Source organism: Pocillopora verrucosa, chromosome 7, assembly GCF_036669915.1.
Source record: "Pocillopora verrucosa isolate sample1 chromosome 7, ASM3666991v2, whole genome shotgun sequence".
Classification (NCBI taxonomy): Eukaryota; Metazoa; Cnidaria; class Anthozoa; order Scleractinia; family Pocilloporidae; genus Pocillopora; species Pocillopora verrucosa.
The window spans coordinates 6,708,971-6,724,728 of NC_089318.1; positions in this window are offsets into that span (position 1 = coordinate 6,708,971).

The following is a 15,758-nucleotide window of genomic DNA, read 5'->3' on the forward strand; positions in this document are numbered from 1 at the left end:
TCACAAAATTGTGACGAGGAATTTGTTATTCCTCATACATGAAAAGGCCGAGATTATTACAGATTCATCCGGTCTTCACGTTGGCGTCATGAAATAATTCCACGTACAATATTTATTAGAGTGTGTCCCCTTGAGGCAATATTCAGAAATTCGGGCGGCAATATTCGGAAATTTGGGCGAAATTTAACTTACTAATTTTCCTTCTCCTTTTCCCTCAGAGCCGGAAGCGAAAAATTTACCCAGAATGACATATGTTCTGGTTGACTTACCTCATGCGGATCTTTAGGTCGTGTCGAGGCAGTGCCATATACAACTAAAACAAGTACATGCAAGGTTCATTGTGTAGACCACTTCTACTTGACTCCTTTTACAGGCAGAAACTCCATTTATTCAGAGATTACTACAATGTCAGTTATTGAGATCGTGAGCCTCGCCTGCCTCTTTATTTTGTTCTCAATGATGTTTTTCGTCGTCAAGAACCACTTAGTCTTGATGCAGTTGTGGCGGCAACGAGCGGAACGGGACGGTGCCATGATGGATGTTCAAGACAGAGAGAATCCGACACTTGATACACCTTTACAGCCAAGAGTGGGTGAGACGGCTCCCATAGGGATGCATGTTATACCGCATCAGAGAGGAGTTCTGGAGTCAGGAAGAAACAACTACATCGGGACAGCGATCGGTATACAGCGTATGGCTATGGAGCCAAGAACATTTTCCCATCAAAGAATTGCAAATCGCCCACTTCCTTGAGAAAACGATGAATAACTCATTTCAAAAAAGGTAAGAGAAATTAATCAATTAGTTTTACACTCGTTTTCTCCGATTTCCCTCGCTGCTCTTTCAAGTTTCTCCTATAGCCAGTTTTTCAGATGTTAAAACTTATTTTATTGCTCGATAAAATGTTTACACTTTCAATCACTTCTTTTTATATGCGCAATCTCAAGCAGAAATAAGCAGCACACAAAAAGGCACAAAGAGATCATACAATCATGTTTACACTTTCAATCACTGCTTTTAATATGCGCAATCTCAAGCAGAAATAAGCAGCACACAAAAAGGCACAAAGAGATCATACAATCATGTTTACACTTTCAATCACTTCTTTTAATATGTGCAATCTCAAGCAGAAATAAGCAGCACACAAAAAGGCACAAAGAGATCATACAATCATTTTAATTGCACATTTTCATCCCAACAGGTCTTTTCCAGAGCTGACCCTTCTACATTATGTATCCGTTGCTTTTTTAACATTCATCATTTCAGAGAGGAGAAAAAAAATTGAGGACATTTAGAAAATATTATATAACAATAGATTTGACTGCGCTCGGCTCGTGTTGTTATCCGTTCTTGTGAAACAGGGTCTCAAGGTCTTTCAAGGGCATCTCAGTTTGTATTCTTTGAGTTTCAGTATAGTTCAATAATCATTAATTTGTTTTAGATATCTGTAATTTATCCATTAAACTTTCTTTCACAAAAATGCTGGTCTTATTCATTGTTTCAAAAATTATAATTAGTGGGAATAAGTTAAGGTATCATAGGGTATCTCACGGACGACGCTAACCGGAAATAAATAAATTTTCTGATTGAATAGCAGCAGACGAATTGTTTTGGTCATGCTATGCTTCTATTGTGTTCTTAAAATGAAACAGAAACAAAGGGTATGACAGTATGATAGGAGTGACAGGAGTGACAGGAGTGACAGGAGTGACAGGAGTGACAGGAGTGACAGGAGTGACAGGAGTGACAGGAGTGACAGGACTGACTTTAAATCCGTTCGTCAGTTTTCCATTTTATGTCGCTCTCTGGCCCGGTATTTTTGTAGCTTCTGTTTTGATCTTATTTTGACAAGAACATCATTCTTGCTCGAGTCGCTGAGACCTGATACAATTAAATAGTTTTGCGAGTATTCCAAAAAAATTGAAAATCACTCATCCGCAGCTTTAAACAAAAGAATTCCCTGAGCTCAGAAAACCGTAGACAACTGACCAAAATATCGAGGAAAGATGCTTACAATGCACAGAGCTGTAACCAAATGCGTGAGGTGAATCGAATGGTAACTTTTTAATTATCAAGCACACCAATATCACCATAATTCGATTATTGAGGAATAAGGAATCTGTTATGTTGACGGTTCAGAATTAATTGCTATTCCTCAACATAATTGCATGACGGTTGGAGGCCTGCTTGTAGTCTAGGTAACAATTGTCTCCTGACAAACCTCGCCGGCTACACGTGCTGCACCTCTCTCTCTGCTTCGCTTTTCCCGCCTTGTAAGAGATGCAGATGAAATATAGTAGTTGGATAATAAATTGCTCATTAAACGTTTTGGTTTGCAATATCAAGCATTTTTACTCGTTTTATTTCAGTTGATTCGGCCGGCGGGCTCGTCTAAAATACAGCACAGTTCGTAAAAAATTCACAGCTATACTATACACCAAAACGTTCAGTAAAATATGTTTTATTGAAGAATTAGCAAACAGCCTCGCATTATGCACACCTCCAGGCCATTTTACATTGACATGAATTACCAGATAACGGTAGTCACACACTGCTTGGACATTTAAACTAGAACGCTGTGTTCGGTTTATATAGATCTCTATAATATGTTGTATTCATTGCATTCATTTTGACGAAAAATTTTTTCCCTTTATCCATTCTTGTTTCTGAGAGATCATTTACGCCACTTGATAATTTTATAACGGAAATCTCGCAGTTGTAATTGGTGGAAAGTTCGATCAATATCTTCCTGTTTTGACGAAAGCTCCTCGCCCCTTATACATTTTTTTTCTGAGAGATTATTTACGTGACTTAATCATTTTATATCCCAAATCTCGCTGTTGTAATTGATGGAAATGCTCCATCAATATCTTCCGGCGTTATAACTGATATTTTAGCGATTAAACTTCTGATCCCCTTTTCTTTTGTCAGTCATTACAGGTCTTTTACTGTTAATATGTTAGACGGATTTCTTTTTCAAATATACATGGGGCTCGGATTGCTTTGTGAAATAAATATATGTTATTTGCCGGCTGGGAGGTCCGTATGGTGAAAAACTGTGACCGAGGTCTTGAAAATATCACAAAGTGTTCTGCAACATTCCAGAAAGCTTTCATAAGAACTATTCTAATAATAATAAATAACAATAATAATAATGGTTTATTAGTACTCAACATGGTGGCTCTTCTGAACTAATTCACTATAATAAAATAATATTGGTCCAACAAAACCAAACAGGCAATCCAACTAGGCTACGCAAATCGTATAATCTATTCCAATATATTATTATTCGATCTAAAGAAAAGAACGAGATACATTTGAGAAATTGGACAGGATCCATCGATTCATAAACACACGAGTAAAACTATTAGATAGAATTATAGCACTGAGAACTTACTTCTATGACGATGTCTAGTAGGATTGTTTCACGGTGTATAGCTACGTACAGGTCAGCAACAGATGAAACAGGTCAGGGTATAACAGAACACGGGTCAGCAAGACAGGTTAGCAGAACTTGTACGTATCTTCGAATCTTAAGTATCTGAACTGAAAACTGAACTATTCACGTGGCTTAATTACATAAGCTAGTGTCAATCAAAATCAATCAGGAAAATCAAGTTAATAATTCATTATATTGACGAAACACTTATAATGGTTGAAATAAATATATGGATATATAAATAACGAGCAACAAGATGTATAATTACATAAATAATATATAAATAATATACATAAGTTATGAAGAGTGTATGTAAAATTGTATAATATTGATGATGTAAAATTTATGGATAATATAGATACGCGCGTATGAAAATAATACTGGCATAAGACGTAAAGTATGTACAGGATATATAAATAGGACTAGGAAGTACTTGTTGCCATTGTCATAAAATGATTTCTACATTTACTGTCGAATACTTTGAGTTCTGTAAAATTTTTAATGTCTTGAGGTAGACTGTTAAATAGCATCGTAGCAGAATTTTGTAGTGTTCCAGGAACAGTCGATGGTTCAAGGCGACGCTCACATGAAGATCTTAGAGCCCTTGCCGGTTTATGTTCGACCAGTTTGAGGCAGGTTGGCCAGCAGTTTTGGTATAAAGCCTTGCGTATCGTCCAAGTTATGTGATAGTCTCGACGATAACTAATGGGGAGCCATCCGAGTTTCAAAACATCCGAAATATCCGCATAGTGATTGTAAACAAAACTTGCTATTCTAGTAGTATTACATAATAAATGCGTGACTTGATGAAATGTTCTGGAAAGTTCTATGCTATGCAAGTCAGCATGACTCAGCAGTCTTGAGATTTCTAGAAGCTTACATTTACAGCAATTACTTATAACACAATCCCGCCCAGAACTGATGAGTAAAAATTCCGTGACTCCGTCTTAACTGAGTGGGCGGAGTTTCCGGCCGGCCTCCTTAGCGTCGACATTTGGGGCTCGATGGAATTCGACCGATGCTTCTCCTTCTACGGGTCTCCTTCGCTTCGGAGCGCATACAGACTATTATCAGCTATGCAGGCTACCACCAACTATACAGGCTAACACATTTTACTGATGTACAGTTTTGACATCATACGTTTCAATAACCCTTGCACCTCTATCATGCTACTCCTGTAGCTGGTTTTTAGCAGCACGTTGCAAAATTACTAATTTGTTTCTCCCGATGATGTGTTTATCATTCCGTTTTGAGGTTAAGAGTTTACTGACATAACTTTTTCCTGTTTAGTAAACTGATTTGAGTTCAGTTACACGCTTGTCATAGCTGTTATGAGAAATGATTGACTGATTTGAGTTCAGTTACACGCCTGTCGTAGCTATTATGATAAATTACTGACTGATTTGACTTCCATTATACGTTAGTCTTAGCTTATATGAGATATGATTGACATGTTTATCGCGGTTTTGTTCATTGAGAAGATTTTACCAAATTAGACAAAGGTTGTCGGAAATGCGTTTGAAAATTTGTACCATTCTGCCACGGACCGCAGGGTTGATCATTCTTATTGACACCCTTATCTTCAATCAGTTTGTTTTCACAATTGATTAGGCCTTTGCCTATAAACGCAACGTGCAACGTAAACGTGTATGTGGAGGAGCGAGAGTTACTGAATAAGTAAGAAGTACTATTTTTCATCCAAAAATATTTTATTTCCTTGCTGAGGTCTACTTTAGAGGCTTGCTTCAATTTTGCCGCAGGAACTGAACCGTCATGGATACTGAGCCACTTACCGCTGCTTGCTTCATCTTGATGGTTGTTGTAACGTGCTGTATTGTCGAACTCCTCCACATGATAAGAAAAACGCAGGCGCCAGGGAAACAAGGACCTTTTACGGAACCCAAAAGAACCATTCATGATTAGAGTGTCTTAGGAATAGCCAAGGAACCCACTGCTCGTCGTAGCGGACCTTTGGAAAGGACTGAACAACACGGAAATACAACTCCTAGCGGTGTAACAGCAAGAAGACGACATCCACAAGAACACGACGAGCGTTTTTCATAACAAAGACAATTGTATGATAATGCCTTTTTTATTTTTTATCATCGTACTTTCTGTCATGTTCTTCTTCTCTTATATATTTGCACTTCTTTTAGTGGACGCGGAACTGCCTGTTTTATCACTTCTTTTACGGTTGGGAATAAAAGCGGATGTCTCCTCGGTCACACGCGCTAAATGTGTATGACTTTTTCAGAATAACTGATAACGCATTTAAACAATTCAGCATCCGATGGCCTCAGTGCAACAATTGGACATAGGAAGTTTTTTTGGCTTTTTTTAACAAATGAAAGACTGGAAACGTGCATTGTGGCGTTTTAAACAAATTTTAATCTTTCTCTCACTAGGTAATTCTAAGTAGCTACTGCGTTCCTGTACGTGACGGCATACCTGAGTATAAAATGACACTACTGTGGGACCAAAACAACAAGAGTGCACTGATGTGATAGTAAACTAGAAACTACCCGGCAGCAAGTCTTCAACAGTTTTAGCTTTAGTGAGCAAGCTCTCTAGTCACCGATACGATCCTTCGGAATGTGCAATTTTTAGTCACTTCTATATTATGTCATAAAATATTAGGAAATATGTGACACTTGTGATCTCACAATTAGAATAGTTATATTGCGCACCTTCTTTGAGAAGCCCATTAACGAAATTATCTGATGAGCTCCAGATCTTTTGTCTAATTTTGTCATGGTAAGTAGCTCGGTTGGAAATGGTTCATTCTAGAATACTACAAGTTACAAAATAACTGAGCTAGCAACCTATGTATAATCTTTATTTAAGCACGAAACAATTCATCAGCAATTACATTAACTAAAACTATTTAAAAATTAAAACACTAACTAATAACTAAAAGCTGTTTTCCGTGAATGCCGTGCGTTATAGAGTGGCATTGATCTTGCGTTTAAATAACCCCAGAGACTCTGTGTTCCTTATATCACATGGAAGACTATTCCATAATGTGGCTCCACTATAGCTAAAGCTTTTTCGATAATAGTTAGTGCGAGGTAGAGGAACATTGAGTTTATTTTGTCGCTTGTAACTCATAGAATAGACCACACTTTCTATCGTTTTACCGGCTTTACAGACTTTTCTCGAGAGACCCACCTCAAACAATTTTCGGTTTTAAACGGGAAGTAGAATAATTAGCTGTATTGAAAAGGTTCGAGTTACAATATTTTCTATCTTGACTAACTTTTTCAAAAGCACGGTAAGAAAAAAATTATACCTGCACTCGAACTTATGATACATAATCAGTTTTCTCAGTCAAGTTCACGACCACATATTCCTCATCATTTCAAATGGCCATCGTCGATCTTCCAGGTCGCGGGAAACGTTTGCCATGAGATCATAAGGGGCTCCTTCCATTGTAAAATTCGCAAAAGTGAAGGGGTCATCTTCTCTTCCCTTGTTCAAAAGATTCTCATAGAATCTCCAGAATCGGAAGTGAGGTACATCGCTCCGTTTTCGGAGGCTGAACCAGAACCCTGAACGCCTTCTCTCTCTTGGATACATTGTTCCTGGTGTTCCATCAATTTATCAGATGGACGCAGGTCGTCACAGTTCACAAAGCAGAGAAACAGTGCTGTTGTCTTCACTTTCGGTTTCGATATTGTCATGCGTTCGCACTATTTCACGAAACACACCATCGATATAATCCACAAAAAGAGGGATTTGAGAATCTTCTGTTTCCCCCAGACGCTGGAATTCACATTGATGAGCATCAAGTTCATCAAGCCACAACTGATCATTTTAGCGATTAAACTTCTGATCCACTTTTCCTTGTCAGTCATTCCAAGTCTTCTAATGTTAATATATTAGTTTTATTCCTTTTTCAAATACACACGAGGCTCAGATTGCTTTGTGAAATAATATGTATTATTCTTCTTGTAAACCGATTAAATTTCTCTCTTATCTCTGAACTCCATCTAAAGCAAATGCTGAGATTTTCCTACAGTAAGAGTCGTTTATTCTAGATCATTGCAAGGGTGAACTTCCTCAGTCGATTGCGTGAAAATTAAATTTGGCACCCGCATTGACCTCTTTACATTTTCATGCATCCGGCTGCCTGTACTTTAACAAAAGCGGCCCACCTCGCAAGATATAATTACGAAAGACAATAAATCGTATTTCGGGTGAAAATCAGCGTAGTTGACCGTACTCCAAGTCAAAGCCCAACTAAACATTTAAAAAGCGGAATCTAAGCTTGCGGTTTTTTCGGGCCCGATGAAATTGGACCGATGCCAGGCCTCCCACATCTCTACCTTTTACAGGTCTTCTTAGCAGAATGGTACAAATTTTCGAACACATTGCCGACAACCTTTATCTAATTTAGCAAAATCGTCAAAATGAACAAAAACCGCGCAAAATTATGTAAACACTCAAAACGGAATGATAAACACATCATCGGGAGACACAAATTGGTAATTTTGCGACGCACAACTAAAAACTAGCCACGCTTCAGAGTGCACACAAACTTTTATCAGCTACGCAGGCTACCACCAAGTATGCAGGATAATGCTGATATACAGTTTTGACATAATTCGTTCTAATAACCCTTGCACCTCTATCATGCTACTCCTGTAGATAGATTTTAGCTGTACCTTGCAAAATTACTAATCTGTTTCTCCCGATGATGGTAAAGCTATCACAATGTTTTCACTTTCGAGCGCCAATCTTTTTCCGCTTTCGTCGGCGCTAGAGGCCGTGAGATTGCTTGACCTTCCTGTTGTTTTGACGAAAGCTTTTCGCCCGTTGTCCATCCTTGTTTCTGAGACTTCATAATTTTACAACGCAAATCTCGCTGTTGTAATTAGTAGAAATGCCCCATCAATATCATCCAGCGAAATAACTGATCTATTAGCGATTAAACTTCTGATCCGCTTTTCTTTGTCAGTCATTTCAGGTCTTCTAATGTTAATATATGAAACGGATTTCTTTTTCAAATACACACGAGGCTCGGATTGCTTTGTGAAAAAGTTTGTATTCTTTTTCTTGTAGCTTGAATCCTCTCTTATCTTAATATTAATCTTTGCAAAAGATTTTGCTAAGATTTCGGTGATAACAGGGTCTACCTGCATGTTTTAGGAAGGAAGCAAGTAATGAAGAAACCATTCGTAAACATGGAATGTTTTCTTTGGAAACGTACTGAATAGAATTGACGTTTTCCTTCTTCTGTATGAAATTTGCTCTCGATACGCAGTTAGATGCATTATTTCACGTACATCTAGAGTATTGCAAATTGTTTTCACGTTGTAAAAAAACTCCCGAGTTACGTTTTTCTTGTTCTAATGGTGCCCGGAAGTCCAAAGTAAATAAAAGCTTGGTTGCTTTTTATTAACTGACTGTCATGAAAAATCAATTATCTCGCTGTTATGTTTAGACTAAGCGCGAAAAATAATCACAATGTCCTGAATATGTTTGTTTAAGTCTCATTTGTATAAACTTATAAGCTGCATATCTTTGTGGAGAAGGATCAAGAATGAAGGCTTCTGAGCTAGTAGGTACGAAAGGCAAGCTATCAAAACAAGTAAATCACATTCTTTCTAGATCGTTTTAAAACAATTTAAACAGGAATGCCATCTTCTGAATTGCTTGACTTGATCAATACTTTTTAGAGGAAAAAGAGGCTCATGATAAAATTGAGGTAATGAAATAAAGCATCGCCCAAATCCTTCGAGGTTTTTTTTCGACTTTGTTGAGGTTGTATGTTTATTTTGCTCTCAACTGGTCTGTAATCTTTACCACAACATGCTTAATCTATTTATTGCTTTTTGATTCGAACCTCTGTGAAGAGCTGCTTGATCAGTCTTACTGTATATTATGCCATGCTAGATTAAGTTAAAATTGATTTTCTTTTATGATGGTAATGATGTATAATACATGCCGTCTCCGAAATGAAAAATCTGAGATTATTAAATTTTTGCGCTGGACTGCACTTTACAAACAATGGTTGAAATCAAGATTACCTCGCAGTCTCATATAAGAGGCTCAGTTCCCTTTACTGTTCGTGGATTAATATTCAACTGACTCCTCGCACGTACAAGCAATAGGAGGATTTAGGAAGCTCTCACGTAAATGAGAAACGATTTTGGTATCAGTCCAAAAAAAGCCGGCTATATCTGTTTTCATAGCAATCATAGTCCATATCAACGTAATTAAGTATGAGATCTGTGTAATAATCGGGTTCGGCATATCAAACAACTTCGAGCAAGTTCCGCATAACATGAACAGAAGTGAGTTAACAAAATCACGCACGCCCTCTTCTTGAAGCCATAGACCCAAGCTCAGAAAAAACCGAATAACTTTTTATTTCTTAAGGAGTGTAGCACATTGGTCCTTATCTCTCCCAGGGCTAAATACGTGTTCAGGAACACAAAATAAATACACAATGGTTTGCTATTTATCAGCTCTCTGCCGACCGTTAACGGGTTCCTAACATACCCTATCAAAATGACGAGTTATCACTGAGCGGGAACGATTACTGGTAATTGATCACTTCTCATAGCAACAATCATAAACTAAGATTAAAATCTGGGAAAGGAAGGTTTCCTTTCTGTTCTATTTTTCTGATCTTGAACTTTAATCTATTTGTCTAATTTTATTATTCGCTTGCCATCTTAATTCGCGATCCATACCCATTATTGTCTCGTTCATGTTTTTTTTTCTTGCCCTGAAAAGCCATTAATGAGGACATTCTTTCCCATCAGCGCCAATTCCAATGAACTTTAAAAAAAAAAAACCTAAAATATTAAGTAGTTGGACTCTTATTTGTGTGGATTTCAACTGGGAAATCACATTTAGTGAGAGAAAAAAAAAAGAATTTCGTTATTTTTTTATTTTTCACTTCAGTTTCTCTCAGTTTGGTATTAACATAACACAGCTTACGTTTGACCATAACCTAATTACTACTTCTCAAAAACGATATCAGTTACCTTTTTTTTCCAGCTCTAAATGAAAGATTACCGGAAATCCAAAGTAAATGCAATACTTCCTCCAAGCCTTCAGGATTGTTTAGACAGTTTATCATTGAAAAGCAATTAAGTGGCCCTGTTGTTAAGTAGGATGAATATAATCTTGTCAATGCGTATGATTTCCCTCTAGTTCTATTTTGTAGCAACTCAGACTACACTTTGTTCTCTGAGGCGAAAGAGCGCAAGTCGCCTCACCTATTTGAACGAGTCAAAAAGTGCAGACAATGAATGAAAATCAATCACTTTCGGTTTTTGTGTACCCATATTTGCTTTGTACTTATAGACAACTATATCGGCAATCCCACCCACCAAGCTGTTTCTCCTGATAAATGCACTTAAGAGCACGCAATGATATTCGAACCAAGCATATGCAATTTTGAAAGAAAATAAAGCTAAAGCATTTAAGACTAAACGGAAGCTGTTGGTAAATATTCGATTAATTCTGACTTTATTCGTAAAAAAAATGTGAAACATATTTACCCTTATAAGGCGTCCGTTTGCTGAGGGATTTGCTCGAATAATCGTTCACCACTAATTTCCCGTCCATCTTATAATAAATAGCTGGCAGCAACTCCATTTTGAAGTGGTGTTGAAGTTGTGTTTTGCGCCATAATCGCTCTATGACCATGACGGTCCTTGATTAATCCAATCAGATTAATTTTTTTTTTTTTTTTTTTTTTACTGACATTTTGACCGAGCTGTTGTTCTATAAAGAGAGTTGAATTTGTTTTTATATAAAATCCTTTCCACAGCACATCATAGTTAATCACTGATAATTGATTACATAGTGATTTTTTTCCCCTGTTTGCGCAATGATCTTAACTGATTTTGTGCACGTGTTCGGGAGAAAAATGTAAGACTACTCTCGTATTTTAAGATTCTTTGAGCCAGATGTGACCCTCGCATTTGTTTTTGTATCTACGTCTTTAAAGAAGTAATCGCTTCACCTTTAAAAATTATGAAAACTGATAATTTTTGGAGTGCTTCAGAGAACTTCCTGTGACTTAAATGTACGTATAAGGCCAGATGACGCAATCAACAAACCACTTATTAGAAAGGAATATTCCTTTCTTTTGCAACCGAAATGACCGGAATACAGTATGGTCACATAGTAAAACAAGGACACCCACAGAAACCACGATAGTGATAATTATAATTTGGGGTGGGCAGGACAGTTTAAATGTCGAGATTGTTATTCCTGCCTCCTTTTGGCTCACTAATTTTAATATAAAACAGTTTTTTTTATACTTACATTCTCTTTTTGTAACTATATCTCGTAATTCACAATTTAAAATTTTCAAACAACGGCGAGACGTAGGTTAATCACCATCAGTCATGACGCATGCTTCCACCTCCATTCCTCCTCCATTCCACCTCCATTCTCTAGACCACAAGCTTCAGACTTATTAACTTGCGTGCGCCAAAAGCCTTAACCGTTCTGGTGGTTCACTGAAATATCTTAGGGTATCGATTCACGAAAGGCATTTGACAGAAACAACATTGAAGCGTGATTGATTTGTATGTAGAATAGTTACTACATTTTCTGCTAGTGTGGCCAAGCACACTATACACATCTTGGGAGTGCTATTCTTCTTTTCGATGTAAAGAAACTGTTTTGATATTGCTGCCAAAAAGAGGGGCTTAGAAATGTTTAATCATTCAGTCTATGGGATTATAGGTTTTAGACAAATCTGTCTAGTCAGCTGGACTTAAATTAACCGTAAATATATCGCTATAGATAAGAATTTTGAGGCATATTCGTTAGTTTGACGAGTACCCTTAAAAAAGGTATGGATGAACACGTAATACTTCGCAAACTATTCGTCAACTCTAATAGATAAGTATAAGTTAACATCATTAAACCCCAATTTTGGGACGAGTATTTTTACCTCGTCAGATTATTTGATTATCTTGGAATCGGATCGGAAGCTGCCCTAGCTGGATCCTCTCCTCTTGGAGAAAGATTTCACCCTGCCTAAATGACTATAATAGCCAAGAAATGGCAAAGGGCACGAAGCATCGTGCAAGATCATTTTGGAGCCAAAAATTGAATGACAGTATCAAACTTCTGTTGTTATTATATTACCACATTTGAATACAACTAACTAAAAGTTTCTGTGTTACAGAAACAATTGTGTAAATCCCTTTTTGTTGCTCTTCTTTTCGAGATAACATTAGTGCTAAACACCTAAGAGGTCTAAGAAATGACATGCATATTTTGATTAGAGGAAGTCAGGGACGGTAAGGTGCTTTGGATACCAGAATTTATAATTACCTTTATAGCATCTTAGTATGAATGAGTAATTTTTCCTTAAAGAAAAAAGGTCAGCCAAATTATTTTGAGAGAGAAGAGACTATAATTCCTGCAATCTTGCCAACTGTTGATTTAGGTTTACGCCTTATCACCTCGAATTGAGGTTAACCGACAGCTGTATGCAATGTCTGGTCTCAAGAATTTCCAAGTTGACCTAGACAGTTGACCTGTTTTTGTGGATCTGGTCTATCAGGAAGCGAAATAATTGATGACATTTTATCGTCAACGGTCTCTAACTTCTGAAAGCGCTTTAATATTAGAATTCGTGGGAAAAAATGCCCCTAAAGTTATTTTATTTTTTTCTTTTTCTTGGTGCAGTCCACTTGCGTGAGCTTTAATTATCACGATTATACCCACTAATGACTTCCTGTCCAATTATCTTTATTAACACTTCCCATGTAAAATGAGTCTTTAGGAAGTTGTGATGCATCCTTTGTCCTGAGCAGGATTCAAGCAGTTAAGTGACAAAATTACTCTTTCCCACGCTTGAAACGCGGTAAAACAAGTTGTCAAACGTAATGTATCTCTCCTAAAAAGTCTAAGACGGTCAAGATTGATTATAAGGGAAAGAAGGGATCATGAGGCTATGTTCCTTCGAAGGCTTATTTTTAGTCAAGGCATTAAAAAAATTCACCTTAATTAAGACTCGAAAATTCAATTTAAGAAAAAGCCATAAGTATCGTATTGCCTGTAAATTTAATAGATCTCAGGGGCGGATTGCTTTGCAAACGAAAGCTTACAATATCAGCTTTAGATCTGACTAATACATAATTCATTTCATTTCAAAAGAAGGAGAAAATCTGGGTGAATTTAAATGGAAGTTTTTAAAAGTAGATCTGAGGAAATTATTTGTGATAATGAATGCGACGACAATGGAAAGGATCAGTGCCAGCGATACCTGCTCGATGCGACCACGAAACTGGAGTCGCCGGCCATGTCTGCGTGATTCAGCGTCGAATAATGCTGATTTTAGTCGCCTTTTCTTTTACTTTGCTGCCAATTGCCATCGCTTTGTTTATGTTAGCGGTGTTGGTGATTACTAGAGTCTGTTCGACTTCGAATATTGGCGGCGCACTGGGGGGGGGGGGGGGGTTTACTGAATTAGCGAAGCATTTGTCATTTGGGCCAAATGACAAATGCTTCTTGCTAATTATATTCCCGAAGGATTAGAAGGTGCACTGCATCCAGGATATAAGTTTTTCGGAAGTACTAGAGCCAGTAAAACATCAATTTCACGTCAGAAATTAAAAGATTCTTTAGGTGGTAAAGTTATAGCAGTAGGAGATATTTTGAGTATGTTCATGAGCTTTATTTATTCCATGAATAGGATCATTAGTTGAGTTTCTTTTTAAGGCAGCTTATGTCCAGTAACGCAATCATTTTTCTAACGTTTTCCTACTGACCCTTTAACTCAAAGCGAGTGACCAGGATAGAAGTTTTACTTACAATATGACTATAATATCAAACAGAAAAGTGGCGAGAATAAAGACAAATATAAAGGCAATTAGGGGATTCCTAGTTGATCCAATACGAGATTCTCGGAACCATCACCGTAAGAATTGTATGGCAAATAGTGAGGAGAATTATGAATGGAATCTTGAAATCAACCAGAAGAGGAACAAGAGGAAATTCTCCCCTTGTGGGAACCAGATCTGAATACTAGATTTATGGATAAATCGATGCGTTTTATTACGAGAGCATACAGTGAATAGTGCAAATGCGTTTAAAAAAATAGTGTGAGAGAGTGTTAAAAAACTGACTAAAAAGTTAACTCTTAAAAATCAAGAGTTTTTTTTTACTTATATTGCATTTATACTTCTTATGACCAGTAAGATCAAGATGCCTAACGGGAAACGTCACTTCACTCATCCAAGCACTGGTAATCGCCATGTTGATTTATTTCAAACATAAAAACACCATAAATAAGTCTACCTGAGATATTTGTTTGATATGACTGTTACATTGCTCATAAAAGAAAAAAAAACATGGCAGCATATTGGCCCACCATTGTTTCCTTAGCGATGAGGAATACTGATTATAGCCGTGATAGGATTGTGTGACGCAGAATGATTCAATCTTGACACAATGTCTTTGTTGCTGTTGTTTTTATTATTATTACTATTATTGTTATTCATTGTTTTATTTTCAACATTTTTTTATGAAAGTTAAGAATACAAAATGTTATCAAATAAAAATACATTTCTTTCAACAAAACAATCACACTACCTATGAATGAATAAGGTCAAGATATTACCAGTCATTGCCTTGGCTAGAAGTTTTTTTTTGGAGCTAATTGTAAGGAAGCACCAGAGGCCGTATTGCAATGCTCCTAGTTCACGAGAACAAACTTTGCCTTTCTTAGTTTTTCATCTTAATTCGTAGTATTGAAGAATATTGGTAACAGATGGAGTGGGAATGACAGAGGGGTGTATTCTTTTAACATAATAAGTTTATTACCTTAGCCATCAAGACGGCTGAACATATTGGGCCTCCTGGCTTCCCCGGGCCAGTAAGTCCTCCAGGACTTAAGGGATCAGGAGACTTAAGAGCACGTCATTTTAAATCAAAGAGTGAAGAAACACCCCTGGTACCAGCACGCTACTTGTACATATTGATGAACCGACAGTTGGTACATCTATACTTTTCATTTGGAAAAAAAAGTGGATAGATAACTAAAGAGATAAAAAGATAAATAAATGAAATAGATGAAGGAAGGGATTTCTAAGTATGACATGTCTTTACCTCTTCGACAAATCCTACAATCTATGAAAACAACCCCAAGTAATTGGAGACTTAAATCAAGTATTTTTTGATTTATTTTTTCCGTACCGCGTGACATCCTACAGCAGATTCTCTCCTCTGGTGGCACAGTTTCATGAAGTTATAAAATTCAAATAAATACCTCTAGACATTCCCAACGAAATTATTGATAACATGACCGAAGTTGGGCAGGAGAACCTCTACTTCAACA